This window comes from Acanthochromis polyacanthus, chromosome 22 (assembly GCF_021347895.1).
Source record: "Acanthochromis polyacanthus isolate Apoly-LR-REF ecotype Palm Island chromosome 22, KAUST_Apoly_ChrSc, whole genome shotgun sequence".
In the NCBI taxonomy this organism is placed as follows: domain Eukaryota; kingdom Metazoa; phylum Chordata; class Actinopteri; family Pomacentridae; genus Acanthochromis; species Acanthochromis polyacanthus.
This window is the reverse complement of record NC_067134.1, coordinates 2,833,199-2,854,931: the sequence shown is the minus strand read 5'-3', so window position 1 is coordinate 2,854,931 and position 21,733 is coordinate 2,833,199. Positions and strand designations below refer to the sequence as shown.

At 39.4% G+C, this 21,733-nt stretch overlaps 3 protein-coding genes across 23 annotated transcripts in view; 1 reads left to right on the top strand and 2 right to left on the bottom strand.

Annotated features, from left to right (window-relative positions):
* Positions 1–21,733, bottom strand: part of LOC127531965 (zinc finger protein OZF-like) — a 320,874-nt gene that overhangs the window by 14,025 nt on the left and 285,116 nt on the right. The gene's annotated exons all lie outside the window — the stretch shown is intronic.
* Positions 1–21,733, bottom strand: part of LOC127530226 (NACHT, LRR and PYD domains-containing protein 3-like) — a 499,749-nt gene that overhangs the window by 322,488 nt on the left and 155,528 nt on the right. The window contains exon 2 of one of the 14 annotated variants that reach the window (XM_051942451.1): positions 4,474–4,575. The exons of the other annotated variants lie outside the window; for them this stretch is intronic. The gene's annotated coding sequence lies outside the window, so the exon portion shown is untranslated. The remainder of the gene's footprint in view (positions 1–4,473; positions 4,576–21,733) is intronic. 14 annotated transcript variants of the gene reach the window in all.
* LOC127531911 (NLR family CARD domain-containing protein 3-like) overlaps positions 1–21,733 on the top strand; it is a 116,674-nt gene that overhangs the window by 52,841 nt on the left and 42,100 nt on the right. The window lies entirely within an intron of this gene.

Below are 21,733 nucleotides of genomic sequence, written 5' to 3'. Positions count from 1 at the left end.
GCACCAGCGCTGTCCTTGTCCATTTGGAAGACCCACTTGTGCCCAAGCTTTCATTTGCTGGCTGATGTTGCTTCCATATTTCCACATAATGTTCTATCCTCTTAATGCCATCTATTTTGTGAAGTGCACCAGTCCCTCCTGCAGCAAAAACACTCTCACAACATGGTGCTGCCACCCCCATGCTTCACAGTTGGGATGGTGTACTCAGGCCATCCTCAGCCAGCATCTTCACAAGGTCGTTTGCTTTTGTTCTGGGCTTGATGAACACATTTCCCTCCAAAACAATCCTAACCTTAACCAATCTCCATCTTGAGCAGTAGGATGGCTTGACATTCCCATATTGTTGATCTGTGCATGTAATTATTTGGACAGATAAACCTCAAACCACAGCAATCTGGAAATTGCACTCAAGGATGAACCACACCTGTGGAGGCCCACAAATGTCTTCCTGATGTCTTGGTTGATTTCTTTAGGTTTTCTAATGTCATCACACAAGGAAGCAGTGTGTTTGAGGTGTGCCTGAAAATACATCTTAACCTATCAAAAGCTTTCAAAGTCAGGACATCATTATCTTGAAGACATAGCAATCTTAGTGTATGCAAACTTCTGATTATAGAATAGAATGACTTTATTCAGTCCCTCCAAGATTTCGCGGGCGTTTTTCGTGATTGTTGCGGCCGAAAATGCCTGAATTCGCGGCAGCTTTTCTTAAAAAATTGCGATAAAAGTTGCAATGTTTTAAGCTTATTTGTTGTGATGAAATTGCGGGAGACAGTGACAACTGCTAAAAAGCTGCATTTTTTCCAGATTGTAGAACATGTTTCAACGCTGTAATTGACAATATTTATTCCGAAATTAATTATATAACGTTCCAACCCATTTCCACAAAAGCTGGCACGCCACAGTGGGAAATTAGCAGCAGCCAGATACTGGTTTAACATGATGTGTTTGGTAGATTTGCGGCACAAAATGCTAATTTACTATTGAATGAATCATATTTGGACAGATCTGTCAGTGGCTTAAAAAGTTAATTTCACATCCTGGCACACACGGGTTCACAAGCACACGCTCACGGCTGGTCACATCAACTAACAAGAACAGCACAGAGAGCGCAGTCCTCCACCAAGACAGGTGTGTGTTCTGCATGTGTACATACCGAATCGCGTTACCTAAATATGTAGCTGGTAACTGGAATTGATGGGACTCAGAAACACCCCCACAATTTAATCAGTTGTTCCTTGTGTCATTTACGATACGTCCACAGTGGTAGATTTGTTGTAGGATCACAATCATGTGATAGTCAGCGGGCCGCTAAGGTCGCGTTCACCTGTTGCCATGGTTACCGTGCCGCTATCAGACGCAGTGCCGCTATGAATCCTTAACAAATACGTGGATCCAAACTTTAAGCCGCATCACTGCTGAAGTCTAATCATTTGGTCCTTGTGTCATTTCTGACCGACCCTGAAAATTTCATTCAAATCCCTGAGTCTGTTTTTGAGTGATGTTGGTAACAGAGGAAGGATTCACACACACTGATTGTCACATAACACTGCCGTGTTCGTTGGTGGAATAATTAAACTAATTTACCTCATTCTTTCAGTGCTCTAATGGATCTGGATGCAACAGTTTCCATCATGGTGATTAATGTGGTCTGTTTTCCGCTCATTTCAGCCGTTCTAATATGTTTCATGTTTTTTTTAAAGTGTATTAATCGATGATTTTTTTTTCTTCTTTTTTTGAATTCCACCACAATATTGCACGGTTGTAAAACAGTTTAGCTTCGCTTTGGTGAAAAACATCAGTGAATTAGTTGTTTATCAATGTCTTCAGCAGTCATTTTTGTTGGTAAATGAGAGACATTAGTACCGCACATGTCTGCATCTTCAAACCATAAACAAGGAAGTGAATTCGGTGACGTACGTGCATTAGGTTTGCGCTGGGGACTGCTATGATTGGTGGAACTCACGGGAGGCGGGCCAAAATTGCAGGAAAGTTGCGGTGATTGGACAAAATTGCAAGGCCACGCAAAATTCGCAGAGATTGGTTGATTTCGTGTGATCACAACATCGCAAATTCCTGGAGGGACTGCTATACTGATCCCCGAAGGGAAATTCAATTGTTTGGTCTTGTCTTTTTGCTTTTGAATTAAACAGTCCGATTGCTGATGGCAAGAAACATTTCCTGAATCTTTTTGTCCTGCAGCACAGGGATAGGAGCCGTCCACCGATGTTTTGTTGTTCACTGAGGCAAATGTGAAGTGGATGATCCATGTTTGTCAGAATGGCCTCCATCTTTCTAAGTGTCCGTCTCTCCACCTCATCCTCCAATGTGTTCAATCCGATTCCAACTACAGAGCAGCTTTTTTAATCAGTTTGTTCAGATGCCTTGCATCCTTGTTCTTTATGCTGCCTCCCCAGCAGACTGCAGCATAAAACAGGACACCAGCTACCACAGACTGATAAAACATCTGCAGTATCTTACTGCAGATGTCTATTGATCGAAATCTTCTCAGGCAAAAAAGTCGGCTCTGGCCTTTTTTGTAGATGAAGTCTGCATTTTTAGACCAGTCTAATTTATTGTCAAGGTGGACACCTAAATATTTATATGATGTCACCACCTCCATGTCAACACCACAAGTGTTCAATGGATGAAGAGGGGTTTTGGATCTGCGGAAATTTATGATCATTTCCTTTGTCTTTGAGGCGTTGAGTAGCAGGCAGTTTTTGTGACTCCAGTCACTGAAGGCACTTATCAGATCTCTGTATTCAGCTTCATGTCCATTTCTGATACATGCCACGATAGCAATGTCATCAGAGTATTTCTGAATGTGGCAGGACTCAGTGCTGTATTTGAAGTCAGATGTATACAGTGTGAACAGGAATGGAGCCAGGACTGTTCCTTGTGGAGCCCCAGTACTACTCATTAACATCCCAGAAACACAGTTCCCCAGCCTGACAAACTGGCCTTCCTGTCAGGTAATCTGTGATCCATGAAAGACAGGAAGGATCCACTCCCATCTCTGTGAGCTTGTCTTTGAGGATGGTGGGTTGGATGGAGTTGAAAAACCAAAGAACATGATTCTCACATAAACTCCAGGTTCCTCCAGATGAGACAGGGCACGGTGAAGCATGAAGAGGATGGCATCATCCACTCCAATGTGTTTTTTGTATGCAAACTGCAAGGAATCGAGTTTGTCTTTGACCTCAAGCCTCAGTAGACGTAAAACCAGCTGCGCCAGAGTTTTCATGATGTGTGAGGTCAGAGCAATAGGTCTGTAGTCATTTAGTTCAACTGGACATTTGATTTTTGGTACCGATACAATACAGGATGTTATCCAAAGAGCAGGCAGCCTTTGCAGGTATGACTGCGTCTATAGAGAAGCTGATGTATTCAGTAAAACAATCAACCTGTCTGTCAATGTTCATACTGTCCTCATCTGTTTCCAGAAGCACATTCCAGTCTGTTGATTCAAAGCAGTCCCTTAGAGCTTCACTAGTTTGAGGAGTCCATCCTCTGATTTGGACTTTAGTTGCAGACTGTCTCAGCACACAAGGTTTGTAACAGGTCTGCAGATAAACCAAGTTATGATCTGACCTGCCCAGTGGTGGTAAGGCAGTAGCTCTGTAAGCTTCTTTGACATTGGCATACAGCAGGTCTAGGGTTTTATTCTCTCTGGTAGGGCAGTTAAACTGTGTAAATCCAGTCAGATGAGAGGAGAGGCTGACATAATTGAAATCTCCTGATATTATTACAAGCGCCTCAGGATGTTGAGTCTGTATCCTAGCAACAGTATCATGCAAAACATCACATGGAACCAAGTCAGTTACCTTGGGTGGAATGTATACAAGTATTGTTATGATGTGACCCTTGGAACATAGTATGGCCGAAGTCCATAGTCAAGTCCAAGATTGTGAAGAAAGTAATGAAAATTCTATTTAAAAAAATCTCTTTCATTATTCTGGCATTTAAAGATAATTTTGGTCATCTTAACCGACATAAAACAGGAGAAGCATTGCCAGATTTAATGTCAGATCGTGTAAATTAAAAAAAGGGTTATGTGTCGTTTATACGGTGTAAGTAAACTTCTGGGTTCAACTGTCTGAATTTCATGAGAAGGAAAAGGCTGGTAAACTCACAATGCTCAAAAGTATTATTCTCTACCAAAGAAAATGCTGCTCTTTACCTTCCTGAACAACTTGCTTGAAAAACAAGACTTTTCTTCTGTTACTTATCTTCATCACCATGTAAGACATTTTCAGAAAGTATGATCAGCAGCTAGTTCAGCCTCAAACAAAAAACAAGCAGCTTCCTAGCAGTCCACCATTATATCCTCAGTACAGCTGCTTCTGCAGAGCGACATCTCTCCAGCCAACGTCACCTGGCTTTGGTCAGCCCATCTAACCAACTGGAGCAACTTTAGACATTTTAAAGAACAAATTCATGATCATAATGTTACAGTGGTATGTTTCTCACTTTTTGTGAAGAATCCATGTTTCCTCCGTTGTTGAGCTCAGACTAAATGGCTGCCAACATTCCTCTGCTCCTCCGTCAGACTCTCCTCCTCCTGCCAATCACCTGTCACATCAAACATCTTCATTAGGATACCACTCTATACACAAGTGTCAGAGTGTCCCATATGTTCATCAGCCAACACAGAGGACACATTTCAACTCAATAGTTCACTTTTAGCTCTTTTCAGTTTCACCTAAAACTGATACAAAGGAACTTAAACTGTTAAAAATAAGGAACATAGACAGAAAACAGACATGGAAAAAGAGAATAAAGAGAACATAAAGATGCTACTGCAGGTGATTCAAGACAGGACTGCTGGTAGAAAACTGTTCATGCTGTAAGTTAGTGAATGTATTTTACTGCTCAGTGTTCTGTTTAAAGGCAGCTCTCACTCTCTGTTCTTTGCACTCTCCCATAGTGTCAAGTGTCCTCCCACTTTCAATGACAGGTGATTCGCATTAATGATATTTCTCACAGTTTGTGCAGTTTCCCCACTTGAAAAAGGATGTTTCATCTACCCAGGGTTTGAGCAGGACTCCACTCATCAATCAGACAGTTGCTTTCTTTCTTTTCCCTCTTTTATTTTGCAGTGGTCACAAATTCATGAGATACAGAGGTGGCAACTTCCATAAGTCCATACGTTTAGTTGATAGATTAAGGTGAAAAACCTTTAAACAGAACACAAAAGGACAATGTTCACATTACTGCATTCAGCAAATAGTAACAACCATTCCTCATGGACATTTTCACCACATTGGCAAATGCTACTCCACTCAGTTTATGTTTGTCAACCTCAACACCACATAAACTGAAGCGACAAATCACGGCATGAGCAATATTCAACCCAATACTATACCACACATGAATTTATCTGCATTCTTAAAGAGTTAATTTTAAATCACAGTTTAAAAAATTACTCTGAGGATTTTTATTAAAATTTTTTGACCATTTTATACTTTTTACTTCATGGTTTTAAAATTATTTTAAGTGCATAAAGTGCTTTTAAAGTGCAATCCTTTCCAGATCCAATAAATAAATAAAGGGCATCGTAAAAACCCACCATTACAAACAGGATGAATTCACTGGTCTTAGCTGGAACCCTCTAATTAGCACCAGAGCCTTAGAGATAGTAAGAGTTGCGAAACTCCCATAGGGTGCCGTTGTACGCTTTCTTTCGGTCTACTTCCGGGTTGTGGAGGCTTGTTTAGTTCCAAGCACGGCTTCGACAGTGATAGCCAGCGTTCATTTGCACTGCAGGTCGTTGAGAATATGTGGAGGTAAGTTGATGAAATGCCTACCTCTTTTGAATTGTCAACTGCCTATATTTTATCAGAGGCTCTTTATGATGCATATGCTGAGCTTTATTTGTATTTGCGCAGCGTAATTATATATATGTTTTATCTTGGTTGACGACCGAATTTCTGCTACTTGTTTTAGCTCGACTCTGCTGTTAGCTGTGAAGTTATCTCCAGGGATATATTGACGGATTAATTGTTGATAAGTTGCTACCTCTTTTTAATTTTAACGTCTTTATACTATATCAGAAGCCCTTTGTGGTGCAGACATTTGTCTGTATTTGTGAATATTAGCAGATGACCGACTTTCAGGCATTGCCATGTGCTTGTTAGCTGTTCTTTGAAAGCTACCTAGCTACATCGCTACCTCTTTTTAATTGTCAAGACTACGTCCTTTATATGAGACCCTTTATAATGCATAAACTTATACTTGTAAGTATTTAACAAATATATTTATTAATATCTATCGTATCTATCTATCCGCCAGTATCCCGAGAGTCCTCACTGAAGACACGAAGACCCTCATTGTTTCTCCCATTGTCAATAAAACATACTATTTCATTCATCAAAGCATAATGAGTTGTTATTCTTGAATATATATTTTGTGTATGTCTTAAAATGGTTATAGTGAGTCAACTCCTGCCTCATCAGAAGTGGCTGGACACTATCTGCTGAATGTTGTTACTCTGCTTTTCAATAACTCCCAGACTACGGGTAAGTAAATCAGAGAAATATAGACATTGTCTGGAAATACAATAATCCAGCTGGGCAAAACTTAACATCTTCAATCATCTTACATTTCTGTGTAAAAGTCGATTTTCCATGCTAACACGAATGTGAAACATTCCCTCCAAAACCCCAAAAGTGTCTTTAATATGTCACCTTACGGCTCAAAATGTAAAACTGACATTTACATACATACTCCAATGAATTAATAATCAAACAAGTACTTGGAGGTGTGATTTTATTCCTTTTTTACCATGAAATCGCCGCTCTCAGTCCCATAGAAGGAAATGACAGCGCTGCCTGTTTGGAACTATTCAGGCTTACATGAACCACGTGACCGCCCCGCTGCGAGAGCATGAGTGTAGCAACCATAGACATATATACGTCGACGCCTCATTGACTGCGGCTGCCCACTCGAGCGATGTGCCTGCAGCGCCGCCATCTTGGACCGGGGCCACCCGAGGCAGCGGTACATACACATCTATGGAGGAGAGAGGTACTGCTGAATCTAAAAGTGGAATTATTCGCCGAATTTTGAACCGATTGCCAAACTGTTTGATTTTTAGAAACGTCACACGTGTAGCTACTATACAAGGTGCTTGGATATTTTTTTACAATGCAGGTTTTGCCATACTGCTATTATTACTACTGTTAATAATTATTATTATTACTACTCTTAATATTATATCAATTATTACTATTATTACTGCTATTATTACTATTATTTTTATCATTATTATTACTGTTATTATTACTATTATATCACGTGTATAAATCACGTTCTTTGGTAAAGCTTAAACGTGAGAAAAAGTAGCGAGAGATAAAGAATTGTCTACAACAAAAAAAGTTCCATCATAAATCAGGGCTATTAGATCAATCAGATTCTGTATTCTAACCCACCAAATACTGCAGTAAGTTGCTCGGAACGCTAGATTCATAACATCGAATTTTAAACAAAAAATTGTCTCACATTAGTTATTTCACTGGTAAGCAGCTGTGTAATACACAGGATGATGCAGAGAGCTGGTTAGATCATGGGTAGGAGAAGCCAGAAACGGAGCTGAGGGGTTCTATCCGTCTTCTCGGCGTTTATTTCACTCTAGCTATGACAACCTGCTAACAATATATTATTCCTTACATACATCTTACATGTGAAAAGTAATCCCACATGCTCTTGTTCCCTTACAGCGCTCATTAGAGCATCCACAGAAGTCCGGCATCTCAGTGTTGAGTGGCAAAACCAGCATTGTAAAAAAATATCCGAGCACTTTGTATAGTAGCTACACGTGTGACGTTTCTAAAAATCAAACAGTTTGGCAATCGGTTCAAAATTCGGCGAATAATTCCACTTTTAGATTCAGCAGTACCTCTCTCCTCCATAGACTTCTATGCACCGCTGCCTCGGCTGGCCCCGGTCCAAGATGGCGGCGCTGTAAGCACGTCTCTCGACAGCCTCTGAGGCGTCTACCTATATATGTCTATGGTCGCAACTCTTACTATCTCTAGGGCTCTGATTAGCACCAATTAGCCTGCAATCTTATTTTCAACTGAACAATTTCAAAACACACGGCAATTATTGGTAAACAGACAAAGTTCACAGCAAGCCGCTCGTGGCTGATCTCCGTGGCTAATGCTAATGCTAATGCTAACACATACTGCAGTGGCACACATCGGCAGCTTAAACAGTCTTTTAGAGTCTCCACAATTCTGCTCTTACCGGCTGCAACCCGGATTTTGGAGATGAAGGAAATCCTGCACAGTTTGCCGCAGATCTTGATGCTTTCCCAACAGAAATTCACGGACACTTTGTTTGAACACGGTCATTCATTCTCAGCTCCTCCTCAGTGCTGCGTGTGTCCCCTTTTTGCCGCCGGTGACAAACCTGCAGCCGCAGATTTGTTCCGCCCCAGCTGAGTGTAGGACCTGTGCGTAAATGCTTCTCCTTTGAGTTTTCAGCTCCTTCCAGTTTGACTTGACACATAGACTGCTTTGCACTCTGTGTCACCTGTACCTTCAGAGCTCTGAATAAAAGAACAAAAGATTTATTGCAAAGAACAAAAAGGTTTTGCCTCCACAGCAGCTTGTTATGAAAATGATTGTATTTGATGATTGAATGTTCTTATTCATTGTAATACTGTGTGATGTGTGCTAAAAGAGGAACAAGGACACGAGCTATCATCAATATCATTTCATCTTACATGGCTAATTTTAAAAAATATGACATTATATAAATATGCACTACTGTTCAAAAGTTTGAGGTCACTTAGAAATGTCCTTTTTCTTGAAATCAGTTCTTTTCAATGAAGATAGCATTAAATAAATGATAAATCCAGTCGAGACCTTGTTAATGTGGTAAATGACTCTTCTAGCTGGAAACAGCTGATTTTTAATGGAATATCTCCATAGGGGTACAGAGGAACATTTCCAGCAACCATCACTCCTGTGTTCTAATGCTACATTGTGTTAGCTAATGGTGTTGAAAGGCTCATTGCTGATTAGAAAACCCTTGTGCAGTTATGTTAGCACATGAATGAAAGTGGGAGCTTTCATGGAGAACATGGAATTGTCTGGATGACCCCAAACTTTTGAACGGTAGTGTACAGAAGGATATGGAAATCATAACGCAGTGTTTGAGCGGTCGTAGGTGAGCTGGTGTGCTAAGGATGAAGAGTGGAAAGGCACTTGGTCCTGATGATATACCTGTGGAGGTATGGAAGTGTCTCGGAGAGGGAGCAGTAGAGTTTGTGACTGGGTTGTTCAACAGGATCTTACATAGTGCGAAGATGCCCGAGGAATGGAGAAGTGTGCTGTGTTCCTCTGACGCTTACTTGAACTAAAAGCATTTGAGCTGCACAAAGTGTGAAATGAGAGAGGAAGCAGTGAATCTCCAAACTGCTGACAGACTTTCACACATTATTGTCCAGTGAAAATCAGCTTTTTGTGCAGCCACACTTGATCCTGATTTGAGTCTTTAAATCCTGTTCTAGTGATGAAATGAGAACTTCCTTCATCTTGTGTGTGATGGAGAAGAATAAAGGGCTTTGGCTAAAAATCCTGACTCTGAGTTCTTCATTACAAACACACATTATATCAGCTGGTTATTATTCATCTGCTTTGTTCTACTCAACATGGAACACAGAGATCAGAACAGGTAGAAATTTAAATATAAAACATCATTTATTTTACAGTTGTAAATTTGATTAAATAGAATTAAAAATGTCAACAAAAAGATCAGATCTTCATAATTTATTGTCTCCATAATGTAAAGTCACTTCTGTTCACCTTTTTGGTTCTGAATCAGAGAAAGCAGCATTTTCTCATCAATTCTGTCTCGTGCTTTAATCATTAATGTTTCAGGTCATCCTTGTTATTGAACTGTTTTCCATCATGATGAACTTTTCTTGCCATAAATCTCCATAACTTTCTGATGGGATTAAGGTGTGAGGACTTGGCAGTCAGTTCATCACATCTCGATCACTCTTTCCAAAGTATTCTGCGCTCTTCTGTGGTTTGTGGTAAATTCATCCTGAAATCCTTCCATTTCTGTCCTCAATATTCTACCAAATATGAAAGATTCCTTTGGAAGCAGATCTTCAAGGATTTTAGATTTGATTTCCAACAATCAGAATGTTAGAAGTTTCCCTGTTGATCATATTTTACTGATAGTTTCTCCCAAATGTTTCAGCTCATTTTGACTGGAATATTCTGAAGTAAACTTTGTGTTTTCTGGTGAATGGATCAGATCTCACATTTAGTTTCAATCAAACCCTGAGGCTTCTGGAAAACACACACAGCTTTAAAATAATGTTGGATCATCTGCTGACTGTGTCATTATTAAATGCTTTTAGAGTTTCATTATTTTAACCCTCGTGTCGTTTTAAAGTTTGAAAATGTGGAAAATAATAAATATTTTCACAGTGAACCTTCTGATGTCCACATTTTAACATTTTTGGGACATTTTTGAGCATTTTTTGGTGGAAAAATAAGAAATGTTTCTTAAGAACATTCACATAAAAATCAACCAAAATCCAGTAAATTCTCTGGATTTTGGTCGATTTTTATGTGAATGTTCTTAAAGAAAATATCAGAAGTTTTACTGAAAAATATGGAATCACTTTAGATATTTTTAGGATTTTTAATGAAGATTTTTACTCATTTTTTGAAAATATTTACAAGAATTTTCCTGCCAAATTAGGGGGATTTTGTTTTGTTTTTTCAAATAAAACTTTTAAGGAATTATTGGAATTTTCTTCCTGAAGGTTTTTGCACATTTTCATAAATTTGGTGAATTTTTTTGCTGAATTTCTGGATTTTTATCCTGTTTTTTGGTGCCGTAAATGAAGCCAACAGGAGGGTTGATATCCAGAGCTAATAATAAACAGCAGAGGACTGATGGGTCTCCTTGGTGTTTGCTCCTGTTAACATCTCATCTTCTAGTAGTTCCACATTGAAGGAATTCTGCTGGACAACATTGAGAGCATATGAATGAATTTTCCATCCAAAATAATGCAGTGAATGTCAAATAAAGTGGTGTTGAAGCTTGTCAGAAGCTTTCAATGAATGTAGAAAGAGTGTAAAAGCAGCATCCTCTACCAAATGAGCACAATCCATCAATCATCATCAAAGTGTCCAAATTCCAGAGAAGACATGAACTGCAGATTGTAAATGAGTCAAAGTATCAAATTAAAATCATTTCTAGACCATGATCACAAAGTCAAACACTAGATTGTTCTTTTGTCTTTTGTGTCACATTTTCACAATATTTTGTCTGGTTTTTGTCTCATTTTTTGTCTTTTTTAATCTGACTTTTGTGGTTTTGATCCTGTAGTAAAAAGCGGTCCGGCCCACTTGAGATCAAACTGGGCTAAATGTGGAACCTGAACTAAAATGAGTGTGACTCCCTGATTGAAAGCTTCTTTGAATGCTTCAAACAGTCATTCTCTGATATCAGCCCAGAAAAACGGATCAAAGTTGGTTGTAAGTCCATCTGGAGCCGCTGATTTCCCCAAAGACATTTTCATTCCAGCTCTATCAATCTCTCCAAACACGTGCTTTTAAAGTCAGTCTGAGGAAGAAATGCTTTGACTTTTTAAGAAAAAGCTGCTGAATGTAAATGCTGATAGAATCTAAATCTTTCATCTGCTCTTTCTTCTGGATTGTTTGATCATCAACATTTAGAGGCTGATTGCATTTCTCTCTAATCCACTGAAATAGGAACTGTTTTTCTCCCCATCTTCCATCCATTTAGCTTTGGATGCTAGAAATGCACCTGGTGCTTTATTCCAATCCAATTCATCTCCTTTAGATTGGAACCCAATCACTTCTTCTTTCTTCCTCTCAGAGAACACATTCATTTTACAACACTCATTCATATCATTCATCAACTGTCTTTCTCATTCTTTGGCTTTCTGACACATTCTTTGACCACAATCTACTGAGTTTTCTCTCACTTTATGTTGGAAAAATTCACATTTACTTCCAGAAGAACCAACGCCATCATCTGACTTTAATCCTCCTGTTGTCTTCATTCACCAAAAATATTGTTTCCTGCTCTGAAAAAATCCAAAAATTCAGCAAAAAGTTCACAAAATTTCTGAAAATGTGTAAAACCTTCAGGAGGAAAATTCCAATAATTCCTCAAGTTTTTTATTCAAAGATTTTATTTTTAAAAAATCACATTAATTTGGCAAGAAAATTCTTGTAAATATTTTCAAAATATGAGTAAAAATATTCATAAAAATCCTAAAACTATCTAAAGTGATTCCATATTTATCAGTAAAACTTCTGATATTTTCTTTCAGAACATTCACATAAAAATCAACCAAAATCCAGAGAATTTACTGGATTTTGGTTGATTTTTATGTGAATGTTCTTAAAGAAGCATTTTTAACATTTCTCTTTTATTCCACCAGAAATGTTAAAGTGTGGACATCAGAAGTTTCACTGTGGAAATCTATATTTTTCTCCACATTTTAAACTTTCAAACGGGTCAATCTGAGCCTCAGGACGACACGAGGGTCAAAGCAACTCTGAGGGAGCGCTTGTACATCTCAGAAAGTTGTGCTGCTCAGAGCTCCATGTTTCTCTCACTTTTCTTTTTCTTTTCCTGCATTTTGTCCAAAGTGTGGCTGCCAGGAGCTCTGCTTCACTTCAACCTTCATGTCTTTAAAATGAGCCCAGCTAGCTTTGTGTTTGTGCACTGGGACATGCTAGCATTTCCTCAGGGTTAGCAGCTGCACGTGGAGCTTAGTGCTTGTTTTTGCTCCATGAATGGAAGGAGAATGCTGCTGTTTTGAAGCGTGTTCCAGCATGTGTGACATGTGCGAAGGAAAAATTGCTCACTTTCCCATGCTCCCTCTAAACAGGTGTCGCTACCAATTCACCTCAAACCAACATACAGAAGGTCATCCCTTGATCCCAATTGCATTTCCATTTGTTGTTGTTGTCCTGAAGATGCACAGATGCACACCAGATGATACTAATGACCTTAGGATACACACTAGCTCAGACAGACAACTATTTGCTGATGTGCAACAATAACAAGGTTAGATCCTGAACTAACAGTTCCAACGCCATATACGGAGGTTATAGCCTGCCTCTCAAATAGTATAAAACCTCAATGACAGAGTCTCCTCAGATTTGGTACTAGCAATGTTGGCATGTTTGCTACTTGTTGTATCAATTCTCCTGAATTCAGTAAAGTATTTTTCTCATCATCAACCATCTGAGTCTCCTGAGTGTTCCTGAGTTCGCCTCCTGGTTTCCTCACCTGACATCGCAGAATTCTCTAACACATTGGACTGTTGTGAAGTGTCCTTCTCTGAGCCCTGATCTAAATCCTATTGAACATCTGTGGAAGGAGCTGAAACATCTGGAGAAGGAACCCTTCAAAGCTGAGAAACCTGGAGCATCTGCTGATGAGGAGTGGACCAAAATACCTGCTGAGAGAAGCAGAAGTCTCACTGACAGTTAAAGAAATGGTTTGACTGCAGTGATCGCCTCAAAAGGTTGAGCAACAAAAGATTAAGTTAAGGAGACCATCATTTTTGTCCAGGCCGGTTTCATGAGTTTATTTTTAAAATAATTCTGTTGAACTACAGTTCAAAAGCAATGTCTGATTTTCATTGGTTAATTTTCACAGAATTTTTATTTATTATTACTTTTGTCAGATTCAGATTATTTCTGTGAACTTTGTGGGTTTTTCTTTCATTAACCGAGGGGTAAAAACAATTTAGTCCATGTTAATATGAGCCACGATGAAGCTGCAGCAGCTTCCTGGAAACAGCTGAGGACTAAGAAAGCTCCTCCTCTCTGACCACAGCCTCACTCTGTCCTTTATTTCTACACTCATCCATTCACATGTCGATGAAGGAGCTGATCAGGAGTCTGTTTGTCTCTGACTTCATCCATCATGTCTGGCTTCAGACTCTCACTTTATATTATCTACTGTCCATCACTGCAGGTTCTCAGTCAATGACATGATGACAACTAACGGTCAAAATTTCAGCTTTTATCCTTAATAATCACAATAATAAAAACACTGAATCAAATTTAATGTGTCAAAACAGACAGGAAGTGGGCTGACTGACGTGTTTTTATCGTGTTTTAAATTTTCTCTGATTACGGATGAGTTGAAATATTATTTAAATGAAGCTAAAGTCTTTGAGTTCAATCAGTGGGACTTCTGCACTAAAGCATAATAATATACTGTACAGTATGCCAGAGATAGATTTAGGATGTCCCAGTACACAATCTGTAGAAAGAAAGTTGAACCACATTGACAGACGACGACTCATTTTACTGAATGCAACGTTCAAATTTAAGATTATTAAGACCAAGTAGTACGACCCAAATGTACTCATACTGCACAGAACAGGAAGTACTTTGGAAGGACAGCTGAGGTACTTAAAGTAAAAAGAAAACGTGTTAAACTCAGAATGCAGCCTTTGTGTGATGTGCTGTTGTAGTGACTCAGAGTGACCACTGAAGGGCAGAAAGTTCTCTGATTACGACCAACAATCTCAGTTTCTGTCAGTTTAATAACGTCTGTGGTCTCATGTACGGTTTCATGATCAAACTGGATGATGGCAGCATTTCAGTGCTGCAGCAGCTGTGCAATAATGTCAGTGTTACTGTATGGAGAGAGTTGTAGTGACTCAGTCTGACCAGTGGGGGCAGTAAATCATCAGGTGGAAACAGAACAGAAATGACTGCTGCAGAAAGGAGCTGAAGAGCAGCTTCATGTTGACCAGATGAACTCTGTGAGAGCTGACAATAAATGACTTCAGCTGGTGACTAATTGTAAGCAGTCGTTGAGCACAGAAGCAGCAGGTTGTGGAAACAGTCAGACATGAGCTTCAGGTGGTTGTTGGGCTCAGTTCAGCTCTATGAGGAGGAGGACTCTGTGGAGAAAAGCTCAGAGATCTGAGGAGGTTCATGACTGTGTAGAGCAGCAGATGAACGTCTGTTTTAGTGGCTGTTAGGATGGAAACACATCAGAGAGAAGAATGTGTCTGCAGAGCTGGAGGCTGCACTTAGAGGACCTCCTGCTTCCTGTAGGACTCTGCTGTTTGTTCTCCTGCTGAGCTGATGCTAAACAAAGTAGCAGCATTTATCTCCACGATGGAAGACGGCCATGACATGAGGACTCCTGTTATTAGTTCTATTAGTGACGTTATCAAACCGTTTATTGTTTAACGTTAGAAACATTTCTGCTGTTGTTAACCTGATAAACTGACAAACTGTGTTTGAACATTAAGCAGTGAAAACCACCACTTTTATAGTGACAGCTGCTGGAAAACAACTTAACTTGTTTGCTGATTAGTTTGAGTCAGATTTGATCAGTTCAGCTCCAGATGATGATAATTATCTACAGCCAGCAGATTAATTAATATGAATGAATCCTTCATCTGATGATAGAAGCATGAAATGATTTCTGTGTCGCTATGTTTAGCACCTTCATTGTAAATGTTTAATAGTTTTAAAGCTTTAATGATGCTAACTACAATTCACTCTCAAATAAACAAACTCCATAAAAACTCAGCTGATTGAATCGTTTCATGCTGCGGCAGTGAGTCGTTTAAAACTCTTTAATTTTTAGTTCAGGTTAGCATTGTAAACATCATTAGAGTCAGTAGCACTGTCAGTAGTGTTAGCATCATTAGAATCTTTAGCAGTGTTAGCATAATCAGCAGTGTTAGCATCATTAGCTTTGTTAGAATCATCATCAGTGTTGGCATAACCAGCAGTGTTAGTATCATTAGAATCTTTTGCAGTGTTAGCATAACCAGCAGTGTTAGCATCATTAGAATCTTTAGCAGTGTTAGCATAACCAGCAGTGTTAGCATCATTAGAATCTTTAGCAGTGTTAGCATAACCAGCAGTGTTAGCATCATTAGCTTTGTTAGAATCATCATCAGTGTTAGCATAACCAGCAGTGTTAGTATCATTAAAGTCTTTAGCAGTGTTAGCATAACCAGCAGTGTTAGCATCATTAGAATCTTTTGCAGTGTTAGCATAACCAGCAGTGTTAGCATCATTAGAATCTTTAGCAGTGTTAGCATAACCAGCAGTGTTAGCATCATTAGAATCTTTAGCAGTGTTAGCATAACCAGCAGTGTTAGCATCATTAAAGTCTTTAGCAGTGTTAGCATATTTAGTAGTGTACGGGTAAAGGTTTCATGTTCGTGTTGGACCAGAACCAGTGGAGGCAGATTGCAGCTCAGTGTCACGTACATTCTTGTTCCAGTTCTTCCACATTCTTCAAACTTTGGTTTCTGAGGAGCGGCTGTGACTGAAAACAAAACAACACGTCAATCAGCCAGAAGTATGAGGAAATCTAAAGCGGTGAATTCCACCACTCCTTCAACAACAAACTGAATCTGATGCTCTGTTTTCTGGTTATTGGACTTGAATGTGCAGAACTGCAGTTTGATTTCTGTCCAATGAGAAGACTGTGATTGTTGAAGGAGGTTGTGACAATAATCAGAGTTTTAGATCTTCATCTCCAGCCTCCAAAAGCTACACTTCATGTTTTTATTTCTAAAACCTGCAGATGAATTCCTTCATTTCATCCAGATAAACGCCAATCTCACACATTTACCTCAAACTGGTGCAGAAAATGGGAGAAAAACTCTGATCTGACAGAGAAGGAGATGCTTCATAGTACTAGTCCACATTCAGAGTACCTCATGTTGTTAAAGTCATCTGGAACCAGGACTGAGGAACTGCAGGAGCTGATTGTCTGATAATGTGACCTGAGTTGGTCCATGAGGGCTACAGATCTGACCTTTATATCAATCAGTTCACAGTTAAACCAACAAGATTCAACATGAAAACACAATAAGAGAGAAAAGACAGAATGTAAACTACCAGCAGCTCATCAGACTGTCCCAATAACCGACTGCCTGCTTTATTTAACATTTACTGGAGCTTTATTTGTGCTCCAGAGTTTAACCATCAAACCTAAAAATAGATTTATCTTTGACTCTGAGAGGACAAAACACATTCACACAATCAACTCCAACCTCATTTAAAAGCTGTAAACTACAGAGTTCTCCTTCTGCTCCCTTCCTGGATTTTTAGTAGTTATTTTATTCTTTAATTTAATGAGTTTTTAAAAACTGATTTCACCTGGACAACGAAAAGCCCTTCTGGAGGAAAGTTCTGTGGTCAGACAGAAGAAAAACTGAAGATGAGGCCTTTAACCCCAAGAACACCAAACCTACCATCAGGCATGGAGGTGGCAGTATCATGCTCTGTGGAACTGGAGCTTTACACAAAGTAAATGGAATAATGAAGAAAGAGGACCACCTCCATGTTCTTCAGGAGAACCTAAAACCATCAGCAGAAGGTTGATCTTGGACACAGTTGGATGTTTCAACCAGACAATGAGTCCAAACACACATCAGATGTGGTGAAGAAATGGTTCCATCAGGATAGAATGACGGTTCTAATGAAGGTTCTAGAATGAAGGTTCGAGAATGAAGGTACTAGAATGACGGTTCTAATGAAGGTTCTAGAATGAAGGTTCTAGATGGTCTTTCTCTAAGTCCTGTCTTCTCTGCACAATAACATCAGTGTGTTTGGACATTTAGAACAACTCTACAAATGTGTACATTTCTTGTATATTTTCATGTTTTTCCTCTGATCTTCCTCTTTGCTGCTGTGATGATGCAGATTTCCTCCCTGAGTCCTGAATAAATGCTTCATGTTGTGGAAGTCTCTCTACTCTTCTTTCAGACTGTAAATCAGCTGTAGAGGCTGAAAATAAAACAACTTTACTGTTGGAGAAAATCTAGAGTTTACTGAATGCTTCAGCAGTCAGAACAACCAGCCTGTAGAGTTTTTCTGCTCTGATTTCCACGTGTAACCAGGTAGAACAGGACTCTGAAATAGTTTGTTGTCCATCAAACAGCATCAGGCTGCTCTGTTTTTATTGGACAGATAAGCTGTCAGTCAAAGTGAGTGAGTCAATGGTAGCACAGCTTGGCCCCGCCCTACACCTGTACAGGTGAATTACTGCAGTCAGACCAACCCTGGAAGACACACAGCCGAGCTGAAGCTCTCAGCTGATGGTTGTATTTTCAGAGCTGGAGAAGAAGCTGGACTGAGCATCAGACCGACCCACTGAGGATGAGCTGCTGAACGGTGAGCAAATAAAACGCTGCTGCTGGAAGTGGGAATGTTAGATTAGCCAGCTTAAATCCTTTCTTTACCTGTTTACCTGAACAGGTGAGGTTTTATGCTGGACTGGAGAAGTGGAGCTAGAAACCCTGGGATCCTGTGTGCAGTGCTGCTGTGTTGGTAGGAACATGCTGTACCAGCAGCTTTTCTATCTCTTTCTCAGTTTTCCTTCAGATTCTGAACTTTTTGAACCGTCTGATTCTGTTTGTGACCTTAAAGCAGGGCTACTCAACTTACCACTGCTCATAGAAAAAGATGTGTTTGTGTGGGTCACAGCCTGAAGTTACTGAATTATGCAACAGACATTTAAATAATAAAGGTAATATTCAGTAACAAAACACTTTAAATGCACTACAATAGAAAGACGATTTCATTAGGCTTTTATAAAAGTAGAATAAGATTTTGTTGAAAATATATTCTACATCTGTTTGTAGCTGTTTTCTGCATTTCCCTCATTGACAGTAAAAAGCAAACAATTGTCATGAGATTAAAAAAAACTGCCATAAATATAAAATTACAAAATGGGTTTTATTCACAAAATCAGAACAAAATGACTCCATTGTAGTAAATCACAGAATGCATGTTTGCACTTTTCTGTGACAAACAAAAGTGATGTTTTAAAGTTTTTAAAATATTCTTCAAGCAATGCCTTTTTTCAGAAATTAATTAAATTACATAAAAACTAAGAAGGTTTTAGTTCAAAAATGTAAATAAATTAAGCGATTGCTTATAAATATGAATTGACCTACTACTCCAAAAAATAAAGTAAAAATTAAGTCTTGCACATAGACAACAAAAAGTTCCTCTGTGGTAAAAACCAGCCGTTATAAAACACACAAACAGCTCTTTAGGTGAGCTACGTTTGTGAGCCATGAGGTAGAACCAAATGAAATTTAAAAACTTTATTCACAGAAACTGTTCATCAACAGTCAGCCCTGACAGAAGAGGTCAAAGCTGAAACAATTACACTCAGTGGAAATCAGGACATTTTACCACATTTGTTCTCATGGAAAAGCAAAGTCACATTCATCCAGGATTTAAAATAAGAAGATAAACTTTGTGAAGTGTCTCAGGGATAAACTGAACAAAGGACATCCAGTGCATGTTTGCTGGACAGGCTCCAGCACGTCTGTAAATACAGTAAAAAAGAATAATGAAAATAAAGTAACATTTATTCTAGTTATTCTGCTTAATCTGAAAAGACAAACACTGGTAGATCAGTTTTAGTTCCCTAATGTGAGTCTGCATCTTCACCACTAATGGCCTCAGGTCTGGCTGCTCTGTAGATGCTGCTGCCCTGGAAAAAGTCCATGAGGGCCAAACAAATGTCCTCTCCTCTTGTTTGACCAGTCAGTGGCAAAAGAGCAACCATTTCCTCCATGAACATGTCACCATTAAAAAAAAAAAGAGCTCACATCATAAGTTGTGCCGCTTCAGACACATCAGTGGACCCGTCTATGTCCTGGATAAAGTGCTGCGTTTTCTTAGATCGTCAGTTTTATGAACAAATCATCTGAAATCTTTTCCAAAAAAAACCTAACTTCAAACTCATTTTAGTTCAGGGGCCACATTCAAAAAGAAGTTCAATCTCAGCAACTTTCATCCTCAGTTTATCATTTCCACATGACAACTTCCAGATCACAGAGAGTCGACAAAGAAACACAACATTTAGTCACCTGGAACTGAACCAGAGAGGATTTACTTTATGAACACAACTACAAAAAGAGGCAAAAACTAGACAAAATATGACAACAATGAGACACAACATGACAAAAAATGAGACAAAAGACATGAAACAAAACAAAAAGAGAAGAAATGAGTCAAAGTGAGAAACAAAATGACACAAAAAAGTTTCACAAAACAACAAAAAAAGCAGAGCACAAAATGACAAAAATAAGACAAAAAACACAAGCAAGACAAAAAGGAAACACAAACAGCATAACAGAGAGAAAAGTCAGACAAAAAACCAACAAAACAATATTTAAAAAATGAGATGCAATCTGATGAAAATGAGACACGAAATGAAACAAGAAGAGACAAAAACTTTACAAAGAGACAAACATGAGAAAAGTGAAAACCAAAACAACAAAAACAAGAAATGAACAACAAAATCAGACCAAAAAAACCAACAAAACAAGAAAAATGTTACAAAGATGAGACACAAAAGAACCCTGTGCAATCTAGTATTTTACTTTCTGATCAGAACAACTTGTCCTGGTCTAGAAATGATTTTAAATTCATAGTTTTACTCATTTTCAGTCTGCAGTTCATGTCTTCTCTGATTGGACCCTCTGGAGGCCAGTTTTGGCCCGCGGGCCTCATGTTGGACACCCTGACTTAGACGCTCAGCAATGCATGTCATGTCTGCCTGCATGAAAGCATTTGAAAGGAATTCCACACATGGCTGACACTGATCAAAGTCACCAAAGCTGTTCTCGAACTCTGGTCCCAGTCTGGTTCTGACTTGGAGGACTTTTCCACTGCTTTGTCAGAAGCATCGTCATTCAACGATGACTGAACGGAGGGAAAGTGCTGCACTTCTTTCCTCTGTAAATGCAGAGAAAATGTTCATCTGAGCTGTAAATGTGTTTACAGAGACAGTCTGACCTTTGCCTTGCTGCTCACAGTTCAAATGGTTCAGTTTCCAGTGATGTCCGTTAAAAATCAAGGTCAAGAATCCACTCAGTGTCCTCAAGCAGCCTCATGTCTTCCCCTTTGGACTGCATCAACTCTTTGATTTCAGCCAAAAGTGACAGAAAACGCTGCAAACCTGTTCCCCTGCTGATCCATGGGGTTTCTGTGAGCAGTAACAGGTCACCATGTTCAGCTGACAGCTCCTCCAGCAGAACCTTCAATGTCTTTGGAGCGTTGATGATCTTCACCACAGGAATCATCACATGATCAGATCCGGTCACGTCTGCACACATGGCCTGCTGGTGAACGATGCAGTGGTAATGTAGGAATGCTGGGAAGTCTGGACCACCTCTGCATCGTACAATGAAGGCTGCATGCCGACCCGTCATGGAGGAGGCCGGTCCATCGTCACTGAAACAAGCTTTTCTAACGGTATGTTTTTATCCATGAAGAAACTTTTCACCACGCTGTAGATGTCAGTTCCCCTTGTTGTTGTCTGCAGGGGCAAAAGTGTCAGGAGTTCTTCTTTAGAGGAGAAACCATCAAACACCATTCAGATGAACATCATCAGCTGAGCTGTACTGCTGCTGTCCACAGACTCGTCCCATTGAATGCTAAACCTCCTGCACTGAGCCAGATCCCGTCCAGCTGCTCTGTCAAGTTTTCAGATACAGCCGACATTCTTCTAACCATCGTACTTACCCCCAGTTGGAGACAGTGGAGATGGCATCTGTACCGTTCTTCTCGTCTTTGAACACAGTGTTTGCAACCATCATCACTGCTTCTTTCAACACCTCCCCGTCCCAAAAGACTTTCTTGTTCTTTATCAAAAAATCTGCAGCTCTAAATGAAGCCTCAGTTGCTTTTTGTGATTTTATTGC